We start from the raw sequence: 27,758 nt of genomic DNA, 5'->3' as shown, positions 1-27,758 counted from the left end.
ATGGACTGCTCATTACTTCTTTTAAAACTCCTTGCTCCAAAAACTGTTCTATCAGTGATCTTATTCCTTCAATTATTTCATTTGTCATCGGGTATTGAGCTGTTTGTGGAAACACCACATTCTCTTTCACTGCTACTTCGACTCCCTCAACTCCTTTAATCAAACCAATGTCTTTTCCTGAAAAGTACCAAACCTTTGGTTTAACCCTTTCCTGATAGTCTCTAAAATCTCCAATTTTCACAAGAACTGGTTCTGTAAGGGCATTAACCAATTGTTTATTTGCAATACCTGCTATCTGCAATGTTCTCTCAGAAATAGGTATGTCTGGTACCTCTACTGTCCTTATCGTTGAGCGTGTCGCTCCTGTGTCGACAAAGAAACTAACCTCATGACCCTGCGCATAAAGACCTTTCTGATCCACATCTAATGATGTAGCCATCATATACTCCTCCTCATGTGAACTATCCAACGGCCATTCCACATTTATTTCACTCTCACTTTGTAAGGGAAATTGTTCAACTGTTTTTGCCATTTTGTTTTTACTCCGATTTGTGACCACTTGCAAAAGCATAACCTGTTGCTGTTCCATTAGGCTCTGTATCATTTGAACCTGTCTTGGTATTTGCACTTGCTGTACAGGCACCATCTCCACCTGTGGCTGCATTTGTTGCATTTGTGGCATTTGTACCTATTGTACCTGAGGTTGTACATTTTGCATGTGTTGCACCGGCTGTAAAGGCTGAAAACCTTGCATATTATTCTCATTATTCTGGAAATTTTGATTTTGACCTCCCATTTTAGGTCCTCTCATGCCTTGAAATGAATTGACACCATTTGTTTGCTGAACCATTCCTCCCTGACTTAACATCAGACACTGCCTTTCCCAATGTCCCAGCAATCCACAAATGTGACAAGGTAACACTCTTCGCCTCTGCTGCTCATCCTGCATCACCACTGAACTCAAGTCCACATTTCTATCAACTACTGGAAGCATCACTCCACCTCGACCTCTACCATGACCCTAATTCAGAAACAAACTATTTCCCTGTGGCAACTGTTGGAAGTTTCCCTGCAATCCTGTCAACACAGCCTTAATCTGCATCACCATTGCCTTTTCTTTCAGCTTCAACTCAATTTCATCACTACAGTATTTAGCATACTGCAAAACTTCATCAATGGGCTTTGCTTGCCAACATATCAAATGATTTTTGATCATTTGACTCACTTCTGGTTTCAACCCATCAATGAATCTGAACACCAAATGATTCATGTTTTCTTTTTCAATAGTTTTTGCACCACTAAATTGTTTGAATGCCTTCAACAATCTCTCATAATACGCATGAACTGACTCCTTCCCGTCCTGCGTTGTTCTATATATGCGCTGCCAATCAACACTTTTAGGCAGAATTATCGTTTTCAGAAATTCAATGACTTTATAGTAATATTTAATTACATCAGGTGATGGCGCACCTGTTTTTAAATCTCTCTGTGGTTCACTCGTTGGCCAATCAATGCTTCTTTTACATTCGACCAAAAAATCTGCTGGTGCCATAATGTCAAAAAGTGTATTCAAGTCTTCCGACTGACATTTTGAAAGTTTCACAAACCTATTTATTTACTGATACCACTCCATTGGCTTCTCTCTCAGTCTTGGGTAATCATTTGTAAAGCTTATGATATCACTTCTATTCCAGGGTACATGTATAAAATTCCCTCGCAATGTTTCTCTCACTGGAAACATTTTGACTGCGTCTCCTGCCTGTGTCCCATCCTCTTTCTTTGGTCTTTTTCTTTTCCTGTCCCATTTACTCTCCCATTTATCCAATGTCCTCCAAACCTGCACCTTCTCAAGTAACTCTTTGAGATGTGTTCTCATCCCTGCAGATCTCATGTGAACAAAGTCTTCTTCCTCCAAACTTAATCTATAACTCCTTTTCAATGTTTTCATCTTTGTCAAATCAATGTCGTAATCATCTGCTACATCTTGTAACTGTTGATAAGCTCTGTTTGCTCCTTTTGAAATGACTTTACATAGGTATCTCAATTGCCCTTCTGCATAAGAGTCAAGTCTGTTCACCCCCATTGTTCCCTCTAAAAGTTCGCTTCCTTCCATGTATAATCTTACTCTTTTTATCATTTCTTCCTCTTTTTCTTTCCTCCCCTGTTGTTTTGGGTTGTTTAAGTCCTCCAACCATTCTGTTATTTCTTGTGCAGACAAGCCTTTCAGTGATACTCCATTGGCTTGTGCACCTGCTCCTCGTCCCTGCCCTGAACTCATACTTGGTTGTGGAGCCATTGTTCACGATGTCTCAACAGGTGACAAATCTATCAAATAATTTGTCTCATTTAAACTTGGTCCCTGTCTATTCTGCCCATTTATCAATGAATTCTCTCCACTATTGTCTACTCGAACATATAATGGAGTTACTGGACCCATCGTAATAGGTACAGTAATTGCATCTGGATTCATCAGTGTTCCAGCTCCTGGTGTTTGTCCTGCACTCATGCTCTGCATCTGTGGAATCTGTACAGGTACAAGTTTTCTTATTTTCATCCCTTGGCGACCCTGTGACAGTACGATATTTGCAGTTGTTCTCACTGTATGGATCTCTGGCTGTATCTCAGGAATGTTCATTTCAAACTGTTGTTGATTACCCAACGAGTCATTAAAACTACTCTGCATCTGAACTCTCTCATGACTTAGGTCACTTCTTGCTGATTCTGAAGTCAATGGTGCAGTAGGAATTATATTACTCATACTGCTCCGATTCAATCTATTTACAATCTGCTGTCTCACATCTGGCGGAAGATATGTTTCTACAACATAGTTAACTACCTCATCTTCTTCCATTTCATCGTCATTAAACATGACTCTTTTCAGCTATTTTGAGTTCTGTTCTAATGAACCCTTCTTCTTTTTCTTTCCATCTTTGGTTTTCGCCTCGTCCTCATTTGTTCTTGCTGGAAATAATCTAACACCGTGTAACATATCTGTTCTCCACCTTTTCTGTTCCTCATCCCACATGGTTTTGGACAGTATTTTTTCTACCCTTCTCATTTTCTTTTCATATTTTAAAGGCTGTTGCTCCTTCGCTACCAGCTCCCATACCGCTAATGCTTCATACTGCGCTGTCCTCGGTGGAGTTAAAGACTGTACATCTTTGACCTCAAGTTATCCAGAACTCTTAAATTGAACGTTCCATGTTCCGGAAAAGCTAGACAACCTTCTTTCTTTGTAATTTTGACCCAATGTTTCAACCAAAGACATGCTGCGCCACCTCTCTCCTCAAACACAATATATGCTGGAGTATTCTCTGGCGGACAAATCTCTCCTTCAAGTATCCGAATGTATTCATCCCCCTCAATGCACATCTCAAAGCTTTGAAAAACTTCATTTCTGACTCAATTTATTCAAACACGATGTCTACAACAAAAATTATTTTCAAACTCAATTGAATAAAAACAATACAACAGACAGTAGACAAAATTAAAGAAAGAATACCCAATCATGTAAAGTGACTGCAATCCCACAATTCTCTTTGACCCCCTTGCCTTCCAATCGCGTTACCCTATCATAGGACTGATTGATGAATCCATCCACAACTCCTTTCTGTCAACCAACCAATCCCAGCGCGGCACCACTACGTCACACTCAACACATTCACTCCCCTCAGCACCCTCGCTGAGACGCTGACAAAGTCTATTGTACTAAACCTTTCATAAACCAAAGACAAATCAACACAATATTAGTTTGCGAGCTACCTTTAAATAGGAAAACAAATTCGCTCATTTACTACAGGTAGAGTAACACAAACGCTTCAGAACCTTCCAAAGAAACCTTCAGCTTTCGCTTTCTCCTTTTTCACAGTTCCCACAATCGTGAGTAAACTTCGACCTGCAAACTTTACTTCTCCACTGTTCCTTGGATTATTAACTAGTGCACTTAGTACTTACAAAGTCTTCAGTATAATTCAATTCACACCAATTTATCACAAACTCGATTTACCAATCTCGACGGATCTGTCTACTAAATGAACGAATTACAACATAAACCAAGTGTCTCTCTACACTTGTCAATATACTCCGGAGTCCCAGACCTCCCTCCTTAGGTCTGTCATCAACAACCACGTGGATAATGTTTCCTGCATCAAGCGCTACACTCAAATGAAAAACGCTGCTTCCCTACTCTCATACGTATAGGAGTACGCCCATCCATCTAATCTAATCATCTAATTTGAGTATACCTACTACCCTAGACTCATATCCAACACAATCATCTGAAAATTTGCTAAAGCTGTGCAAGCGCAAAACACTTTATTCACCTCATTCAAATACAACCAAACACTGCCAAGAACATACCTATCAACCTATGGGGTCTCCAAGAACCAGAGAAAGTCACTTAAGGAAACTAGCCACTCATCATGTTAAATCCGTTTAACAATTTTGAAAAAAAGGAAAAGAAAGAAAGAATGAACCACTTTAGCACACCCAATGCTCACAGACCCATTATGACATCATCAAAACAGTGACGTAACCGTAATCTGCTACCAAAAAACTGCTAACGTGCCACGGAATCCTAGCTATTATCAACACTGAATAGTCGATTCTGCGCTAGAGGACGATGCATCGAAGCGACATAGGTTTGAGGAGATGTCATCAATGGAAGGTGTGAGGATCAACAATATCAATAACAAACAATATTATAACTTTTTAGTCAATAACTACACCAGTTTAATAAGAAGAAGTCTTAGATGTATTTACCTAAATTAACAATGCTAATGTCACGAAAATAAGTCTCAAACACAAATGATAAGCATATAAGATCAATAGTGGTTGGTTAAAGCATCATATATATCTCAATTTGATTAATACAATCAAACAAATTACCTCCAAAAGAGTCACACTTATTAATAATACAAAAACTGGTAATAATGGCAAAGTATACATTAGTTCAGCATCAAATGATCTTAAAACAAGACGTGAGCATTTCAAGATCAATTCCCTCACTAACTACAGATTAGCATCAACATGTTGGGCTTCATGTGAAAATAATTAATAACACAAATTTAAAAAAACTTCTAACTTCATTATAATAAGAAAATATTATTAATGTGCAGCAATAAAATCATTAGTTGCTGCTGGTACCTGGAGAGCAAAAGAGACACAATTAACATTTTAATAACATACGTTACCAATAACAAGATAGTAACAGCAAATGGCCTGCTTCAGCTCGAGGACACCATCAGTTATGACATTGGAAGATTTGGGCCTAACAACAGCTAAGTCACGAACCATCAGACTTGAACTTCATCTGCCCCAAAATCCCTTTAACATCTTCAGATATACCCAGGTTGTTGTACTAAATTCTAATAAACTCCAGATTGGTCAGTCTATGGGGTGGTTTCATTTCAGCCAATCGACAACTACATTGATGACCTAAAACTCAACAAATCTATGCTAACTATAACATTTTCCTCCAATGTATCGTTGTTTCTTCCGTCTCGTCTGTAACTCTATTGTCTCATCACCTCTTAAGTATCTTGTTCTCAGGAAGAAACTTTTCCAATTTCCATCTACTTCCATCCTTGAGGAAAGACCAGATATTAGTAACATTCTCAAGCAAGAGGACATTTCAATTTATGTAATGCTTGGTTAATACATGACCTTGTAAGACATAACGCTGCAACCCACTAGGGGTGGCTGCAGATACATCTACACCAACTTCGAAAACACTTTTATGAAAGCTCTGTATCATGGAAAATAACCATAGTGTCTGAATATTATTTTGCTCAGCCATGAACAGAAAAACAAACATTTCAAAAGTTACTTGTTTTACACGTTAGTTCATAACACATTTTTTATATGAAAATCATTAATAAACATATTAGAAAATTCACACTCTCACAATCCCTCCTCTGATGACTACTCATGTCATCACATCACTGTTTAATATATTCATTTATTGTCATTAGATTCAAATCTTTGTCTCATTTATTTTCAAATTATTTATTTTTCTTCTCTTATTTCCCTCATAAAATATATTAATTTCTATTTCAAGACTTCTATTATTCTTTTCTAATTTTCTCCTCTTAACGCACTTTATTACTTTATATTTTCCCCAAATTCCAATTAAACAAAACCAATTATTGACACCCACTTTGCTATTGTCAAAATAACATTTCTTCCCAGATTGGTAAACCAATTTCCCATAGCTTCAATTCCTTTTCCAGCCTTTTCCTGAATCGTAGTTTCTGTTAGTTCCTTTATATCCTTACAATTAGTATTAGTCACATTAGTGATCAACTCTTTAACTTTCCCTGAGTAATCAGGGATATAAGAACAGCAATGACTAGAACCTAACAATTTACAACTCCGCCCTCTTTCGCCAAAAGAATGTCTAACGCAAGGCGATTCTGAAGTGCCATAGCTCTTGTAGCAGCCAATTCTGTAGCCAGAAGAATGATAGCTCAGGAATATCTTGTCAACATGTTATCCACTATTGTGGACAACTTCGGAATCTTAATCGAATTTAGGACTACTCCCACTGAAGGAATTATAGCCCCAAATATGTCTCCCACAATGCTAGAAATTGATTCTCGCTTGTGTCTCATTTGAAATTTAATTGAATCAGAAATCTTACTCAAGTCTTCCAGCTGATAGACTTTTGGAAAGACTATTCCCAAATAACATGTCCCATACCACCCTCTACGAAGACAGTAATATGCATTTCTTCCAAAAATATAGTAAATGCCAGGTATTGGAGGATCCTGTACATTCATCATAAAAACCCACTTACTCTTAAACATAAAGACATGCCTACATTCACTCTTTCCAAAAAACACTCTATCATTTTTACTCCAATGTCTATGTATGCAAAGTTTTCCTACATGCTTAGCAGCTATTGTTAGTTTACTTTGTTTAGTGATGTCAGTATAAGCATAATCTATTCCATGCTTTCTACTTATAATTCCCTCATCCATCTTTGCCTTAAGTACTCTCCTTCAGTGTTCTATATTATCTAAGAACTTCTTTTCTACTGGCGTTAGTAAACAAGTTAGGTTATTACGATGAGCAAAGGCCATACCAAAGGTTAAAGTAGGCTCAAAGAAGTCTCTCATAATTACTATGTTATTTCCTTTAATTATTTTATTCAAATATGCTATGACAGGTACAAAGGATCATATCATAGTTTGAATGAAAATATTGAATATATATTCTCGATTATAGAAACGCCTTAGCAAAATACTGCAGCTTATAGCATGTGTCACAGGTAGATTGTGATACGTAGTTCCTCCTTCTACTGAAGCTGGAATCTGCGTACATACATAACAATCAGTTGTATCCATCACCTCAACATACTAATGCAATAAGCGATAGAAAACATTAGAAGAAAGCTCTTTCTCCTCATGTAAGTATTTGACATCTATCCTAAAGTTATCTTTGGTTATTGACTTATCACCCAATTCTAGAGAACTTATTTTCACAGTCTGATTTGCTCCATCTATCTCATAAACAGACACTCCCACAAATAACAATAGAAATATCAACACACTTGTAACTGCTAAACCAATACCAAATACTTCACATCAACTAATGCTACTGTTTTGGTCATGCGAGTTACTCATTTTTCCATGTTAGAAACAAATAAAAAACAAAAATTAAAAACATTTTAAAAGACCCTAAAACACTTCAAAATTCCCTCCTATTTTTGTTTTATGAATTCATTCACTCTTGGACAGTTTCTTTATCAAGATTAGTATAACAGCTTGTCTAGTCTCTGTCTTTTCTTTGTCTTCTCCAGTAATTTTCAATATCTGTCTTTTCAGTATGAGTTTCAACTCTCAATTGTTATTTTCTTTAACCCAATGTCTCTTTCTTGTGACTCTTCATGTTCCAAAGTGAGAGTTTTCTAAGTCTCTGTCAAAGCATATCTCCTACTTGCAACCCCTTTTTCTTTTTGGTCGTCTTCCACTTTCACTATCTTCTCCACTAATGTGTTCTTCTCCAGGCAATTCTCTTTCCTCTGGTATTGATGGTATTACATCAACCTCCCCTTTCTGCAGTCTTCCCTGGCCAATTGCCTCCTTTCAATGTTCTTTTTGTCAATAGTCTTCTCAATATTGAGTTGTCCCTTGCCTTTGGACCTTTCTCTTTGGACGTTCCTGCAATTGGTTCTGGAAGAGTATAATCCACTGGGGCAAGACTATTCTCAATTCCTTTCCCAACGGACTCTGTCCCTTCTTCAGTTTGGTTTGACGAACCACCTGCTACTGAGGTCACCCTTCTATGAGCAGATCTTTCTTCTGTTGCTTGTATTTCACTCTCATTCGAATACTCTCCTCTGATCAAAATCAGTCTTACTTCCTTCTTCTTGGACTGATTATTCTACTCCTTTTGCAGCTTGCTCAACCTCTTCACTGTTCTGTTCTCTTTTATCTGTTATAGGACTAAGTACGTCTCTATCATTCTCAACATTTTGCTCACTGTCTTTTCATCTGTTTCCAGTGTTCCTAACTGTTGGTAATCTCAACAGTTCCTCTTCTCTTTCTGTTGGATCATGCACTTTTATTGTATGGCTCACATGCACCCAATTCAGCAAACCAGCACACTTCACAGCAGTCGTTGTAGTGAGCACGATCTGATAAGGTCCCTTCCACCGTGGTTCAAGGTAAGACTTTTGAACGTGCTTCCGTATAAGCACCCAGTCCCCGGCTCTCAGACTATGTCCTTGACCTTGAGTTTGTTGATCTGTTGAAACTTCCATCTGATGAGAAAAAGACCGAACCACATCAGCCAGACTTTTGCAATAATCTAGCACCATATCATCCGTAATATTGACAAGTGCATTTGCAGGTATTGCTGGTAATCTCATTATTCTTGTCATCGATATTTTGTGCAGAGACAACCCAGTCTTTTTGTCAGGAGTACTTCTCATTGACATTAGTACTAGAGATAAAGCATCTGGCCATTTTAAAGTTGTTGATGCACACACTTTGGCCAATCGTGATTTCAGCGTTCCATTCATTTGCTCTACAAGACCTGAAGCTTCCGCGCTATCACTGCAATGTAATCTCTGCTGGATGTTTAATGCTGAAAAAAGCAATTTTATCACTTCATTATTAAAATGTGTACCCCTATCTGATTCAATTGAAACTGGGAAACCAAAACTTGGAATTAGTTCTCGTAAAAGCAATTTAGCCACAGTAAGACTGTCATTTCCCCTTGTTGGGTAAGCCTCAATCCTATGACTGAAAATGCACACAATCACCAACCCATATTTCAAACCAGCACATGCAGGCATCTCAATGAAATCCATCTGCATTCTACTGAATGGACCTCCTGCCATACCTCTGTGACCCATGTTGACAATTGTTCCTTTGCCGACATTCATTTGCTGGCATATTATGCACCTATGGCACACCAGCTCTGCCACTTGTCTGAATTTTAGATTATACCAGAATTGTTTAAAGCTCCTGATCATTGCATTCCTTCCAATATGTGTTTGACCATGGTAGTACCTCGCCATTTGCGTCAGTAGACTGTTTGGCAAGACCACCTTTCCCTCTATTGTCACCCAAATCTCATCCTCCCTTTGTATGCATCGATCTTTAATCCAATCTCTCATTTCCTCTTCTGGAACATTGTTCTGTATTGCTTTCAACTCCGCTAATGCCTCCACTATCTGCACAGTGAAATTTGCATGAATGTATTAGTTTTCAGACCTCAATTCCCAATTTCCTTTGAATGAAATTCCATTTAGAGCACAAAAGTTTGCAACCTGATCTGCATAAGCATTTCCCAATGTTACATAATCTTGTCCTCTCTGGTGTGCACTGCATTTGACCACAGCAATTTTCTCTGGTTTCTGTACTGCTTGTAACAAATCATGTATTCTTGCCCCATTTCTCACAGGTGATCCTGAAGAAGTTAGGAACCCCCTCTGTGACCAGATTTGCCCAAAAGCATGCACAATACCAAATCTGTATTGACTATCAGTGTAGATTGTTACTTTCATTTGATCTGATAATTGACATGCTCTGGTAAGAGACACCAACTCCGAGACTTGTGCGGATATCACTCCCTTAAGCCATGAAGCTTCTAGCATGCCTGTGACTGTATACACTGCATACCCTGCTCTTAATGCACTCCTGTTGTCTGGTAAGCAATAACTAGCAACAAAAGTAATTTGATCATTGTCTTCCAAACCAGTGTTGTGGATGTCATTTCTTGGTTTGGTACATATTTCTCTCACTTCCAAACAATCATGTTCAACATCATCTATGTTAGACAGATCTTCCCCCTCATTTGGTAATAGAGTTGCCAGGTTAAGCACTGTGCAACTTTTTATTGTCACATTTGGTGCCCAAAGAATAAATGTTTCATATCGAGTCAATCTTGCATTGGTCAAATATTGTGTCTTTGACCTTGTCAATAAAATTTATATTGAATGAGGTACCATCACTGTCAGAGGATAACCCATCACAATATTTTCACTTTGAGTTATACTCTGCTCAACTGTTGCGAATGCTCGCTAGCATCCGGGTAGGGATGCTGCAACATTATCCAAGGAAGCTGAAAAATATGCTACTGGGCGATTGACGCCACCATGTTTTTGTGTCAACACAGATAAAAAACATCCATATCTTTCATGACAAAACAATAGGAAAGGTTGTGGGTAGTCAGGCATACCTAAAGCTGGTGCTTGACACAAACTCTCCCTCAGCTCAGTAAAAGCTTTCACACACTCTTCATTCGTGATTTTAGGATCTGAAACATCCTCATGTGTCAATCTTTGCAATGGCTTTGAAACCTCAGAATTTTTTTATTTGGGATCCACTGTTGACAATAACCTACCATTCCCAAAAACATTCTCAACTCTTTGTGAATTTGGCATTTTCATTTTCATTATTGTTGCCACTCTCTCTCTTGAAATTTTCCTCGACCCTTTCTCGAGTAAATGTCCTAAATATTTCACTTCTTGCCGACAGTACTGCAGCTTAGCTAGAGAAACTTTATGACCATTGTCTCCCAGGAAGTTCAACAATGTAATTGTATCCTCCCTACAGCCTTCCTTTGTTTTTGAAGCAATCAACAAATCATCAATATACTGTACTAAAGTCGACTGATAAGGCATCGCCAGCAACCCCAGGTTCTTTATCAAAATCTGATTGAAAATCGATGGTGACTTTGAAAACCCTTCAGGAATCCTGAACCAACAGTAGACTCTAGTCGGGAACTTGAAACAAAAGATATTTCAGCTGTCCTTATGAAGGGGTACTGAAAAGAATGCTTTGCACAAATCAATGACGGTGAACCATTCTGCATCACATGGAATCTGAAACATTATCACTGCTGGATTTGGTACCACTGGACAACACTTCACCACAATGTCATTTATTTTCCTCAAATCCTGAACCAAACGTATTTTCCCATTCAGCTTTTTCAAACCCATAATTGGTGAATTACATGGACTGCTCATTACTTCTTTTAAAACTCCTTGCTCCAAAAACTGTTCTATCAGTGGTCTTATTCCTTCTATTATTTCATTAGTCATCGGGTATTGAGCTGTTTGCGGAAACACCACATTCTCTTTTACTGCTACTTCGACTCCCTCAACTCCTTTAATCAAACCAATGTATTTTCCTGAAAAATAACAAACCTTTGGTTTAACCCTTTCTTTATAGTCTCTAAAATCTCCAATTTTCCCAAGAACTGGTTCTGTAAGGGCATTAACCAATTGTTTATTTGCAATACCTACTATGTTCTCTCAGAAATAGGTACGTCTGGTACCTCTACTGTCCTTATCGTTGAGCGTGTTGCTCCTGTGTCGACCAAGAAACTAACCTCATGACCCTGCAAATAAGGACCTTTCTGATCCACATCTAATGATGCAGCCATCATATACTCCTCCTCATATGAACTATCCAACGGCCATTCAGCATTTATTTCACTCTCACTTTGTAAGGGAAATTGTTCAACTGTTTTTACCATTTTGTTTTTACTCTGATTTGTGACCACTTGCGATAGCATAACCTGTTGCTGTTCCATTGGGCTCTGTATCATTTGAACCTGTCTTGGTATTTGCACTTGCTGTACAGGCACCATCTGCACCTGTGGCTGCATTTGTTGCATTTGTGGCATTTGTACCTGTTGTACCTGAGGTTGTACATTTTGCATTTGTTGCACCGGCTGTAAAGGCTGAAAACCTTGCATATTATTCTCATTATTCTGGAAATTTTGATTTTGACCTCCCATTCTAGGTCCTCTCATGCCTTGAAATGAATTGACACCATTTGTTTGCTGAACCATTCCTCCCTGATTTAACATCGGACACTGCCTTTACCAATGTCCCAGCAATCCGCAAATGTGACAAGGTAACACTCTTCGCCTCTGCTGCTCATCCTGCATCACCGATGAACTCAAGTCCACATTTCTATTAACTACTGGAAGCATCACTCCACCTTGACCTCTACCATGACCTTAATTTGGAAACAAACTATTTCCCTGTGGCAACTGTTGGAAGTTTCCCTGCAATCCTGTCAATGCAGCCTTCATCTGCATCACCTTTGCCTTTTCTTTCAGCTTCAACTCAATTTCATCACTACAGTATTTAGCATACTGCAAAACTTCATCAATCGGCTTTGCTTGCCAACATATCAAATGAGTTTTGATCATTTGACTCACTTCTGGTTTCAACCCATCAACGAATCTGAACACCAAATGATTCATGTTTTCTTTTTCAATAGTTTTTGCACCACTAAATTGTTTGAATGCCTTCAACAATCTCTCACAATACGCATGAACTGACTCCTTCCCCTCCTGCGTTGTTCTATATATGCGCTGCCAATCAACACTTTTAGGCGGAATTCTCGTTTTCGGAAATTCAATGACTTTATAGTAATATTTCATAACATCAGGTGATGGCGCACCTGTTTTTAAATCTCTCTGTGGTTCACTCGTTGGCCAATCAATGCTCCTTTTACATTCGACCCACAAATCTGATGGTACCACAATGTCAAAAAGTGTATTCAAGTCTTCCAACTGACTTTTTGAAAGTTTCACAAACCTGTCTGTCTACTGATACCACTCCATTGGCTTCTCTCTCAGTCTTGGGTAATCATTTGTAAAGCTTATGATATCACTTCTATTCCAGGGTACATGTATAAAATTCCCTCCTGGTGTTTCTCTCACCGGTAACATTTTTACTGCGTCTCCTGCCTGTGTCCCATCATCTTTCTTTGGTCTTTCTCTTTTCCTGTCCCATTTACTCTCCCATTTATCCAATGTCCTCCAAACCTGCACCTTCTCAAGTAACTCTTGGATGTGTTCTCATTTCTGCAGATCTCATGTGAACAAAGTCTTCTTCCTCCAAACTTAATCTATAACTCCTTTTCAATGTTTTCATCTTTGTCAAATCAATGTCGTAATCATCTGCTACATCTTGTAACTGTTGATAAGCTCTGTGTGCTCCTTTTGTAATGACTTTACATAGGTATCTCAATTTCCCTTCACCATAAGAGTCAAGTCTATTCATCCCCATTGTTCCCTTGAAAAGTTTGCTTCCTTCCATGTTTAATCTTACTCTTTTTATCATGTATTCCTCTTTTTCTTTCCTCCCCTGTTGTTTTGGGATGTTTAAGTCCTCCAACCATTCTGTTATTTCTTGTGCAGAGAAGCCTTTCAGTGATACTCCACTGGCTTGTGCACCTGCTCCTCGCCCTTGCCCTGAACTCATACTTGGTTGTGGAGCCATTGTTCACGATGTCTCGACAGGTGACAAATCTATCAAAGGATTTGTCTCATTTAAACTTGGTCCCTGTCTATTCTGCACATTTATCAATTAATTCTCTCCACTATTGTCTACTCGAACATATAATGGAGTTACTGGACCCATTGTAATAGGGACAGTAATTGCATCTGGATTCATCAGTGTTCCAGCTCCTGGTGTTTGTCCTGCACTCATGCTCTGCATCTGTGGAATCTGTACAGGTACAGGTTTTCTTATTTTCATCCCTTGGCGACCCTGTGACAGTACGATATTTGCAGTTGTTCTCACTGTCTGGATCTCTGGCTGTATCTCAGGAATGTTCATTTCAAACTGTTGTCGATTACCCGACGAGTCATTAAAACTACTCTGCATCTGAACTCTCTCATGACTGAGGTCACTTCTTGCTGATTCTGAAGTCAATGGTGCAGTAGGACTTATATTACTCATACCGCTCCCATTCAATCTTTTTACAATCTGCTGTCTCACATCTGGCGGAAGATATGTTTCTACAACATGGTTAACTACCTCATCTTCCTCCATTTCATCGTCATTAAACATGACTCTTTTCAGCTATTTTGAGTTCTGTTCTAGTGAACCCTTCTTCTTTTTCTTTCCATCTTTTGTTTTCGCCTCGTCCTCATTTGTTCTTGCTGGAAATAATCTAACCCCGTGTAACATATCTGTTCTCTACCTTTTCTGTTCCTCATCCCACATGGTTTCGGACAGTGTTTTTTCTACCCTTCTCATTTTCTTTTCATATTTTAAAGGCTTTTGCTCCTTCGCTACCAGCTCCCATGCCGCTAATGCTTCATACTGCGCTGGCCTCAGTGGAGTTAAAGAATGTACATCTTTGACCTCAAGTTATCCAGAACTCTTAAATTGAACGTACCATGTTCCGGAAAAGCTAGACAACCTTCTTTCTTTGTAATTTTGACCCAATGTTTCAACCAAAGACATGTTGCTGCACCTCTCTCCTCAAACACAATATAGGCTGGAGTATTCTCTGGCGGACAAATCTCTCCTTCAAGTACCGGAATGTACTCATCCCCCTCAATGCACATCTCAAAGCTTTGAAAAACTTCATTTCTGACTCAATTTATTCAAACACGATGTCTACAACAAAAATTATTTCCAAACTCAATTGAATAAAAACAATACAACAGGCAGTAAACAAAATTAAAGAAAGAATAACCAATCATGTAAAGTGACTGCAATCCCACAATTCTCTTCGACCCTCTTGCCTTCCAATCGCGTTATCCTATCGTAGGACTGACTGATGAATCCGTGCACAACTCCTTTCTGCCAACCAACCAATCCCAGTGTGGCACCACTACGTCACACTCAACACATTCACTCCCCTCAGCATCCTCGCTGAGACGCTGACAAAGTCTATTGTACTAAACCTTTCATAAACCAAAGACAATTCAACACAATATTAGTTTGCGAGCTACCTTTAAATAGGAAAACAAATTCCCTCATTTACTACAGGTAGGGTAACAAAAACGCTTCAGAACCTTCCAAAGAAACCTTCAGCTTTCGCTTACTCCTTTTTCACAGTTCCCACAATTGTGAGTAAACTTCGACCTGCGAACTTTACTTCTCCACTGTTCCTTGGATTATTGTCTAATGCACTTAGTACTTACCAAGTCTTCAGTATAATTCAATTCACACCAATTTATCACAAACTCGATTTACCAGTCTCAACGGATCTGTCTACTAAATGAACGAATTACAACATATACCAAGTGTCTCTCTACACTTGTCAATATACTCCGGAGTCCCAGACCTCCCTCCTTAGGTCTGTCATCAACAACCACGTGGATAATGTTTCCTGCATCAAGCGCTACACTCAAATGAAAAACGCTGCTTCCCTACTCTCATACCTATAGGAGTACGCCCATCCATCTAATCTAATCATCTAATTTGAGTATCCCTACTACCTTAGGCTCATATCCAACACAATCATCTGAAAATTAGCTAAAGCTGTGCAAGCGCAAAACACTTTATTCACCTCACTCAAATACAACCAAACACTGCCAAGAACATACCCATCAACCTATGGGGTCTCCAAGAACCAGGAAAAGTCACTTAAGGCAATTAGCCACTCATCATGTTAAATACGTTTAACAATTTTGAAAAAAAGGAAAAGAAAGAAAAAACAAACCACTTTAGCACACCCAAACCTCACAGAACCATTATGACATCATCAAAACAATGACGTAACCGTAATCTGCTACCAAAAAACTGCTAACGTGCCACAGAATCCTAGCTATTATCAATATTGAATAGTCGATTCTGCGCTAGAGGATGATGCATTGAAGTGACATAGGTTTGAGGAGATGTCATCAATGGGAGGTGTGAGGATCAACAATATCAATAACAAACAATATTATAACTTTTCAGTCAATAACTACACCGGTTTAATAAGAAGAAGTCATAGATGTATTTCCCTAAATTAACAATGCTAATCTCACGAAAATAACTCTCAAACACAAATGATAAGCATATAAGATCAATAGTGGTTGGTTAAAGCGTCATATATATCTCAATTTGATTAATACAATCAAACAAATTATCTGCAAAAGAATCACACTTATTAATAATACAAAAACTGGTAATAATGGCAAAGTATACATTAGTTCAGCATCAAATGATCTCAAAACAAGACGTGAGCATTTCAAGATCAATTTCCTCACTATCTACAGATTAGCATCAACATGTTGGGCTTCATGTGAAAAGAATTTAGTAACTCAAATTTAGAAAAACTTCTAACTTAATTATAATAAGGAAATATTATTAATGTGCAGCAATAACATCATTAGTTGCTGCTGGTACCCGGAAAGCAAAAGAGACACAATTCACATTTTAATAACATACGTTACCAATGACAAGATAGTAACAGCAAATGGCCTGCTTCAACTCGAGGACACCATCAGTTATGACATTGGAAGATTTGGGCCTAACGACAGCTAAGTCTCGAATCCTCAGACTTGAACTTCATCTGCCCCGAAAATCCCTTTAACATCTTCAGATCTACCCAGGTTGTTATACTAAACTCTAATAAACTCCTGATTGGTCAGTCTATGGGGTGGTTTTATTTCAGCCAATCGACAACTAAATTGATGACCTAAAACTCAACAAATCTATGCTAACTATAACATTTTCCTCCAATGTATCGTTGTTTCTTCCGTCTCGTCTGTAACTCCATTGTCTCCTCACCTCTCGAGTATCTTGTTCTCAGGAAGAAACTTTTACAATTTCCATCTACTTCCATCCTTGAGAAAAGACCAGATATTAGTAACATTCTCAAACAATAGGACATTTCAACTTTTGCAATGCTTGGTTAATACATGACCTTGTAAGACAGCGCTGCAACCCACTAGGGGTAGCTGCGGATATACCTACACAAACTTTGGAAACACTTTTATGAAAGCTCTGAATCATGGAAAATAACCACAGCGTCTGGATATTATTTGGCTCAATCAAAAACAGAAAAACAAACATTTCAAAAGTTACTTGTTGTACACGTTAGTTCATTACACATTTTTAATATGAAAATCATTAATAAACATATTAGAAAATTCACACTCTTACAGGCTCAAAAAGGGTTAGTGCAGAAACCCACTTTGCAATCCTGCTGGACGACTCGCACAGTTTGGGTAACCCCCATCGAACAAGGCTGTGACGGGTAAGGGCCCAAATCGTATTGTGGAGACATAAAAATTATTCATCACAAAACAACCTGGTTTTGGAAAGCGGGCACCTGCGTTTTGGATCTTGGTCTCGGCGGCCATATAGGGACACCTACCAAACTGAAACACTACTGAAAATTAGACACCCGGGGGAGTCACTGAGGTGTGGCTTGTGTGGATTCCCCTAAGTTTTCTTACCCAGAATACCCTGCAATGGTGAAACATTGAATAAAAACTCTATTTTTCCTTGCATTTCTGTCACGCAAACTACAGGAATATGCAGCTATCCACAAAATTCCTACCACCCAGCATTTCCCCACTTATCCTGATAAAAACGCTACCCCACTTGTGTGCCTGTGCTTAGTGCCTGCATCAGGAATGGTTCACCCCAGGGTCAACAGTAGCCCTCATGTAAGGACAACCATTGACCGTTGTATGATCCATTCCTATCATGGCCACTAAACCCAGGCACACCAGTGGGGTAGTGTTTTTATAAGGAAAAGTTGGGGAGTGCGGGTGGTAAGCAGTTTGTGGATCCCTGCACATTCCTGTACTTTACATCACACAAATGCAAGGAAAAATTGTGTTTTTATTCAACAGTTTACCTTTGCAGGGCATTGGGGGAATAAACTTTGGGGAATCCTCACAAGTAATATCTCCCTGGATTTCCCTTGATGTCTACTTTTCGGAAATGTCTGGGTTTGATAGATTTCCCTAAATGGTTCCCAATCGCAGGACTAATCAGCACACTCATTTTAGTTATCATTATCACCACAATATGTTTTAGGACCTTCCCTGTCACGGGTACTTGGCCTACCCACACAAGTGAGGAACCATTTTTATCGGGAGACTTGGAGGAATACAGAGTAGAAGTACAAGTGTTATTGTCAATTGTCTTTCTCTACACATTGGTTCCTTCCAAATGCAAGACTGTGTGTAAGAAAGAAGTCACTTTAAGAAATGCCCTGTAATCCACATGCTAGTATGGGTACCCCCGAATTCAGAGATGTGCAGATAATCATTGCCTCTTAACTGCAGATCTTGTGCCCATTTCGGAAATACCCAGGTTTCCTTGATATCTATTTTTCACTCTTTATATTTTACCAAATGAATTGATGTGTACCCGGTATACAATGAAAACCCATTGCAAGGTGCAGCTCATTTATTGGCTCTGGGTACCTTAGATTCTTGATGAACCTACAAGCCCTACATATCCCTGAAAACACAAGGGTCAAGCGGACTTAACAGTATATTGCTTTCAAAAAGTTGCCATATGTTACAGAAGGAAACGTAGAGAGAAATGGCTGCTTTTTCCAACTCAATTTCAATATTTATTTTCAACTGTTACTTACTATAGGAAAACCTTGAAGAATCTACTCAAATGACCCGTTGCTGCATTCAGAATTTTGTCTTCTTTTCAGAAATGTTTAGCTGTCTGGGATCCACCATTGGTTTCACACCCATTTCTGTCATTATCTGGAAGGAGGCTGAAAACTCAAAAATAGAAAAATGGGGTATGTACCAGTAAAATTCCAAAACTGTGTTGAAAAATGTGGTTTTATGATTCAAATGTGTCTGTTCCTGCAAGCTGGGAAGATCGTGATTTTATCACCGCAAACACTTCATTGATCCTATTTGAAGGGATAAAACAGATGCTTTCTTCTGCAGCACTTTTTCCCCATTTTTCCTAAAAAAAACACATTTTAGCTGTATTTTCGGCTAATTTCTGAGTCTCCTCTATGGGAACCCACAAACTCTAAGTAACTTCAGAATCCCCAGGATTTTGGAAAAACAGGACACAAATTTGGCATGGATAGCTTATGTGGACAAAAAGCTATGGGGGCCTACACTTGAACTACCCCAAATAGCCAAAAAAGGGCTCAGCACTGGGGGGGGGTTACGCTATTTTATCATGATTGTACTTGTGATCTACAGGTTACAAAAAGATCTCTGAGGCAAATCTATTAAACCACATAGCTATCCTATACAGAATACAAATCTTTAACATGCATCTTAGAGTCAGTGCTTTATTGCAGGCACCACCACCTAAGATATCCTACCAATATTACACAGAGACCGCCCGAAAGAAATATCTGCAGCAGGTGTCTTAAACTTCAGTCAACTAGTGACCAATTAGGTAATCAAGAACAGCTTTTAAAAGACCCTTTTCCTTGATTTAAATTTTTTGAGGAACAGACGTTCTAAAATGCTTCTTTTTATCCCTCTTTCTGCTGCTGCAATTTCACCAAAGTCGTCAATTGTGGGTCTCTAGAGTACGTTTTTTCAGGCTCTAGAATGACTTATGTCACGGTTAATCCCGTTTTTGTCACAAGCCATTTTATTAAATTCTGTGAATAATCTTCCCTCATAAGTCTCATAAATACTGCATCATCTGGAAGTACCTCTTCCTTTCTCTACCACCGCACTGTTGCTGAAACATGAATACTTCCTGGGTGACATTTGAATATTATGCTCCAGACGTGTGTATGCTCAGTTTTTCCTAAGTTTTTCATACTCTACTGGTGTAGTCCTCTGTATTCGTATCACTGCACTTCGGCTGTAGATCATGTCCCCTTCTTGGAGGCTCTATATCATATTGTCTCGCCTCCATCTTTATCTGCGTTGCAAACTTAAGCTAGGTTCTGCAAGAGGACAAACCTATTACGCATTTACCAAAAGCAACACTTCCCTTTTTCAAGTGTTAATCCTGTGAAATACTAACAATAGCGCTTTCATAGAACAAACAAGAGGAAGTCCTGATCATAAAAGACAAATACTTTGCCTACAATATTTCTCCAAAATGATTGGGCATCTTTTGTATGTTGCATATAGCATAGTTCCTGCTTTACACGTTTCCAGAAGAGTACCTACTTACACCTCATGCATTAGGTCACGCAGCATAGTTCCTGTTTTGATTTAACCAAAAGACAATGCAGAAGTAGAAAATGTACACTGGGGTCTAAGCAGCTTTCTGCCCGTGTGAGCTGATCCAAATCAACTTAAAGCCACTGGCAACTAGGCGGACACAGATTAATATGCAATGACTTCCATCTCAGCCTGCAAAACTGGATTTGTTCAATACAACAAGCGTGCGGTGAAATTCATTGTCACCGGAACACAATAAGCAGCAGCAGGTAGCCAATCAAACAGCTGGGTCGCGTTCATTGAACCTGCCTGCCGCCATCACAGTGAATGGCTAGAGACAGCTGTCCTTCATCCCTGGGGTAAGCCGCCACATCTCTCAATGAGCCAGCCACGACTTGTCGCAGGGCCTTCGCTGTGCAGATCATTGTGAAAATCATAAGCGGCAGATACGGAAACATCTTGACTTTGTTCGTATTGTTTGTGTTGTAGGATAACTTCGCACTATAGAATCACGTGTGTGGAGCATTAGAGTTGAACTATACGTCTGTCTTTGAAATCAAAATACCTTGAACGTGTGTTAAATTTGACCTCATTGTCTATACAGTCTTGGTTTTCAAGTCTTAGAGTTAAGATAGCGCTGCTGCCAGGCTCCTGAAAGACCAGCCCTATTTGCCGATCAAAGCACTGACTGAGACTACAAAGTTTTGTAAATGGGAAATAATATGAACAGTGAGGAAAAATTACATATTCATCTCTTTTGTGTGTACCAGACAATGAAAATGTAGTAGTGCTACCACTCACAGGGAGCTTTTTCATAATTCTTGATTCATGGGATTATAAAGTGCAATTTAAAGTACAAAGAATCACGAGTTATATGAATATAATAAACGAGATAACAATGCATAAAACCCATTACCATTACTATCATTACATACATTTAATAGGTAAATTTCCATTTCATCCAAATTAAACAATCTCTAGTTTCTCAATGTTTGCCCATTATAAAAGCCTTCCTGTATCCGAAAGACATGCAACATCTCTTCCCACTATACATTAACTATCAGATATTTTTTTGTTTCCTTGATCGCAACATTTGCAGCTTGCATATCAGATCAGCGATACATAAAACAGAATACATGTATTTCTTGTGCACATTCTGGCCCACTCAGGATAAGCGTGTTTGTTAGTTCAATGCCTGTACTCAGTAGCTTTGACATCCTATTGAATACATTTAGCTATTACTCATATAAATGTTTGCTCGTTGCAATGAATGAAGTTTCCTCCTGTTTTCATAATAGCCGCTTTTTGTGAAAAGAATAACAGATGTAAACTTCTTTTTAAAGAACGCAGCTGAAATAAACATGAGTTGAGGACTGAATTCACCTGATCATGTAGCACTAAAGGTAAGTCAATCTTGACTCGCAGATGTTTCACTAGAGAGACAGGAACTGGTTTGGGCCCTAATTAGGACGGCCAAAAAGAAAACTCCAAAACATAGACACCATTTTACACAAAGAATCTCCATTTGATTTCTATCAAATTGTAAATGGGCTTTGAACAACCACCGCTCAATCTACGACAGACACTTACAGAGTTTGGATGATGTTTCTCTCAGATCCTTCAAGATTTGTAACACGATCTGGGTGTTGTCAGCCTACATATAAAGATCGAAGCCCTGTGCGTGGATCAGATTAGTGAGTGGGGTGATATAAAGACTGAAAAGCACAGGAGACAATATAGAGCCCTGCAGGGCTCCAAAATATAGCAGCCAGACTAAAGAGGAGTGCACATCGATAGTGACCTGAAAAACTATGCCCAAGGGGAAGCTTTTGGGCTAGTCTAATGTTGATGCCTCAATACCAAACTCCCTCACATGGTTGAGGTGGTTGATAGTGCTGAAGGTCCGGATAGGTGAAATAGGATAAATGCAATTGGAGTATCTTGGTCTGCACACCGTCACATTTAATGTAGTGCAGCTACTACTACTGCTTCCGTACTGCCACCATTACCGAAAGCGATTTGTGCTGAGAAGGTTATTTTCCTCCACAAAACCCTCCATCCAAAGAAAGACAGCTTTCTCTAACAACTTCAATAGATGTGGCAGTTGTGAGATCAAGAGATAGTTAGCCATGTCATCGGAATTCAAGTTTTTTTTTTCTACAAGCTGTATCACTGCTGCTAATTTAAACTCATTGTCACCATCCCTGGGACAAAGGAGGTATTGATTATATCATTCAAAGGCAGTTGGATTTAATTGCACCAGTTCTTTTAAGATATTAGTTGACAAAACATCCTTAGGTGAGCCTGAAGTTTTACTTGTATTTGCTAGACTTAGGAATTCCTCCAGTAATAGTGAAGAGAAGCTGCTCAGGTTGTTCCTACCACCTCGGCAAACGTTATGACAAATAGGCTCATAGGGAGGCAAGGTACCTGAAATTATTGTGATTTCATTTATAAAGTAATCTGCCAGCTGATCATATTTAGCAACATAACTTTCCATGACCTGATTTAACAGAGACGCTTATTTCTCTGACTGATTGAAGATGGTGACAACCATATTTGTGGCTGAAAAGATGCAGTCAGAGTAGAACTGGGCTTTTTATGTATAGAACATTTGTATTGAGCATTCAGTCTTTGCCATTTAAACTTGAAAGTTGTGATCACGTAACTGCTGTTGCTCCACATTTCGTAAATAATAGCATATCGAGGCAAGCTCTTTTGTGAATCATTTACATGATTGTCAACCAGGATTAGCTCTATTCTCCTTTAAAGGGGCAACCTGTTCCAGAGCATAGTTAGGATGCACATTATATGAAGTTAACTTTGCTTGTTGGCAATTTCCCACCTCAGAGCCCTGTATCAGGAGGTAAAGAGATAATGTAGATCCTAATACTGCTTTCGGTTTTGGGAGCTGAGTACATTTTATAGTGGGTTCCTGAAAATGTGCAAGTTTATATATATAATACAATGAGAAAGTGACAAGCCCACAGTAGGGTTTTAAAAGACAAAAAATAGAGTTAGAACATGTTAAAGCTGCACCATGCCCTTTATTATGTGAGGAGAAACGTAGATTCATCACAGGATTAAAGAAACTCAAACATTCCTTAAATAGGCCACAAGCTCATGATCATCAGGCTTATAAAAGTGGGCATAGAAGTTTTCCAAGATAACAACTTGAATTGCCGAAATCTCCAGCTCCAGCAAAGTGAACTTCAGCAGATTGATTGCCGCCAATCCACCCTGTTTGGGGCTTTAAACCACTGCAAATGTCCAAGTTAGATTGGTAGGAGCCTGAGTATTGATTATCAGTGTTTCCATGTTAGGGTAACAATGAAGATCAGGCTTAATAGTTTCAGATATTCTTTATAAATACAAGGAAGACCTCCTGCTCATCTGCCTTGACAATGTTAGCCAATGTTCGAGGTTTGTATGGCATTCTGGGTATCGAAAACATAGTAGTGTCCTTGCACATTACACCATTCTGGACGGGCCTGGGTGTCTAGTTTCTAGAAATGTTTGGGTTTATTAGGTTACCTAGGTGCCAGTGTGCAAGAAATAACATATTTTTCAAAATTATCTCTGAATCTCATGATAGTGTGGCTAACCTCAGATTTAGAATTGAACAAATACTCACTGTGGCTAAATGCATTATCTAGGGCACGTTTAAAAATGCATATGCTTTCATCATACCAAGATTGAATTCATTAGATTTTACTATTGAATTGATTCATTGTCAGTACACAATACAATATCATTAAACGATGCATCTCATTTGTTGGCTATGGATTTTTAGACAACCAACACACATTACATATTCTAGCAACCAGAAGGGTCTGACTGAAGTAACAGTATATTACTTTTGTAAACTGGTCAAAGTCGCATATATTAACTTTGCCACACATTTCTATTTTCCCTGCTTTTTTCAGAAAACCATTAGCAATTTGCTCTAAAACCATGAGCAATCTACACAACTAACCCGTTGCTGAGTTAGGAATCTTGCCTGCTTTTCAGAAATGTATAACTTTCCAGGTTGGACTTCTTTTTCTTCCACAAACTGCAAGTAGGTACAAAACACAAACATAGGAAACACTATTTCTTTTAGAAAAAGGAAAAAAAACAGTGGTTAAAAATATTTTTTACAACTCTGTTTGTTCCTGAAATCTGGGAAGACGGTGATCTTACCATAGCAAACATTTTGATGCTGGCATTTTTAGAAATTCCCTTTTTCCAATATATAAAAAAAACACAATAATTTTCCTATTTCGGCTTTTTTCTTGCTTCCCACAAGGGGAATCCAGAAACCTTGGGCACTTTTAATATCACCAACATGCAAGAAACACAGAATGGAAATTTGGCCTGGATATCTTTTGAGGGGTAAATATCATGAAGGCTTAAACACAAAGTGCCCCAAACATCAAAATAGGGCTCAGCACAAGCATTAGTAGCTAAGGAGTTAAACTCAATACAAAAGGGCCAATTTTGACTAAGATGAGTAGGGCATATGTTCAGCATTTTCATGAAGCATTTCCATCTACATTTTTGCTGAGACTGGTGTTGATGAATTTAGGGAATTCATCATAGTGCCATCATAAAATCAAAACTTTGTTGAAGTAAAGTGAGGAATTAAATGTTTTTGTTCTAGTTATGAGTGTTGCCTTTGTTTAAGACAGATATCAAAAGCTGAAGTTCAGATTCCACAAAATATCTATATTTTATGCACTAACATTAATTCATCAAAATGCCAGGGCTAGCGTAAGCGACATTACATGCCATGTGACCTCGCCAGATGTCACAGGAAGTGACATCAAATGAACTTTGACCTGATGACATCAAAGGAAGTGACATCACCTGCCCTTTGATTGACCCTGATGATGCCACAGGAAGTGACATCGTAAGGCATTTGATCCGATGACATCACAGGAAGTGCCATCATGTGATCTTTGGACTCCATGAAATCAAAAGAAGTGGCATTGCATGACCTTTGACTTGGTGCTATCACAGGAAGTGATGCATCTAACATTTGGTTACTTACATCACACACAGAGGCTTAGAAATCTCTACAGGCAAAAAAGAAGTACCTTTTAAACAGACATATTTCAAATCCTATTGAAAATGCAGCTAAATACATTGTTTCAGGCAGTATCTTCAGATATACATTCAAGATAATGTAGCATTGATTAAGAACCTATCAAATAGAGCACAACAATGTGAAATACAGTAGTCAAGTTGAAATCAGCCACTATCAATATCAAATAACTTATAAAACAGTAAGATTGATGAGCCTATAATGTTCAAAGGAAATTTGTTTTATCATTTGTTTTAGAAACTAAGAGCCCGGTGTACGACCCAGAGTTTTGCAACTTGCAATTTATGACTCATTTGCGGGTTGCAAATTGCGAGTCGCAAAAACATATGTACAACAGTGTACTTCACACTGTTTGTGATTCCTAATGCGGTCACAAATGACCTACCTCATTAATATTCATCAGGTAGGTCGCAATTTGCGACCCCTTTGGGAATTGCTGCACTCATGGGGATGGTGGCCTGCTGGGGACAGCAGACAACCATGCCTGTGACTGCTTTTAAATAAAGCAGTTTTTAAAAAAAAATGCAGTCTGTTTTTCTTAGAGGAAAACAGGATGCATTTCAAACACAAAAATTAAAAGTTTTCTTTTCATTTTTCTGAGCAGGCAGTGGCCCTTTCCTAATTGCGACTCACAAATCTATTTTGCGATTCGGTAAATAGATTACCGAATCGCAAAATATGGTCTGCACATACCAAAAAGCTTTTTTCTTGTCCCAAAAGCGGCCCGATTCTGTAAATCGGGCCGTTTGCGACAAGAAGAAATCTATGTACAAATGGCCGTAAGAGTACCATGTAATTAAATCCCAGTCTTGGAACATAGATAACAATGCACGTCAGGTTCTCCCAGCAACATTCCTTTCCATGACATGTACATACTTCTTAACCTGTGGAGCCATTGAAACTTTCAAGGTTTACTATCATTAATTTTTTTCTGCAGAAAACGTGCCTATCCCTGGTACAGTACTTGTACTGATCAATAATATGCTTGTTCTGCATTAGCAATTTGAGAGGGTGCTAAGAAAATCTGGGCGGATTTTAGTCACATAGACTAAGATACTAGCCGTCAAGTTGATAAGAAGAGATGCTGCTGCTCAGTTTCCTTGAAAAGAAGAAGGTCGTGGACTGGGCAGATAGAAAGAGGCCAACAGTTCACATGTCTCCATCTAGAATTCTATCTGCTGGTGTGAGTAGCAGCTGCTTCTAGTGATGATTCGGGCATCCTCCTATGTAGAGACTGACTTCAGGGTAAGTTGATGCTCAGCTAATATGAAATGCAGAATAGGCTGACAGTGCCATAGATACAGTGTACAGATCTCTGAACAGGATACTGGCTGGTACAAAGAATAGTTGCTGTACTGATAATTGACAGCCTAAATCAGGTCTATTGGCATGTATGATAGTCGTAAAATCAGAAAGAAAAAGAAAAACCAACATGCTACCTTACCTTTTCAAAGGTCAGCTCGGCACTGTTCCTTATTTAGCATCAGAAAAAAATGTTTTAGCACGTTCTTTGAATCCTTATACCTTCATCCAATTTGTAAATAGTACAGTATATTAAAAGTGCAATTATTTCTGAAAAACAATCACACAAACTTTAAAAAATGTGCCCGCCACAACATTCAGAGCAAATGTCAGAGAAGGAGCAGTGAGAATGCGTTTTCCTAACCTAGGAGTGGTTGAAGGCCTCCAAACAACAATACTGATGTTTTATTAGGAGGATTCATGGAGAGTGGCCCATGCTAGAAACCAGCAAAGTGCTTTAACAGGACAGGAGTATGTGGTGAAGCGCACTGAGCGTGGACAGACGTCTGCAGAAATTTGACCGGTGATGGGGTAATAGGACCATTGTTGCGCAACACTATGTTTTGCACTAAATACGCTACAATACATACGTACAGATGCATTAACCGGCTGAGCCATTTTACTGACTGTGTCTGATGATTTGTGAGGGGAAGTTCCAACTGCAATGAGCTTTTTTAGGGGGGCTGGCGAGACCACAGCCACTGGAGCTGTGCATGTGAAATGAGCTGCGATTGAGTCTCACCAGTGATTTTAGTGGGCCGCCCATCACCCTGCAGAACACACTGCAAGCATGCCATCATACTGACCAGTTAACAAAAATGGGCAACAAGTGTGTAACAGCTTGACGTATTTTGATTCAAATCCACCCCCCACCTTTAACTAGGTGTGAAAAAATCCAAGACTCCAATGGCTGGCACAGACGGCCCTTCTCCTTGTTATGTGCCACAAATCCTAAACTGGGTGGGGAGACTCCAAGGAAAAACACAGCAAGGTGCCTGAAAGTATTTCACAACAAGCTCTGCAAACATAAATGTCCACTGAATGA

This window comes from Pleurodeles waltl, chromosome 3_1 (assembly GCF_031143425.1).
Source record: "Pleurodeles waltl isolate 20211129_DDA chromosome 3_1, aPleWal1.hap1.20221129, whole genome shotgun sequence".
Classification (NCBI taxonomy): Eukaryota; Metazoa; Chordata; class Amphibia; order Caudata; family Salamandridae; genus Pleurodeles; species Pleurodeles waltl.
This window is presented reverse-complemented; position numbering follows the sequence as displayed.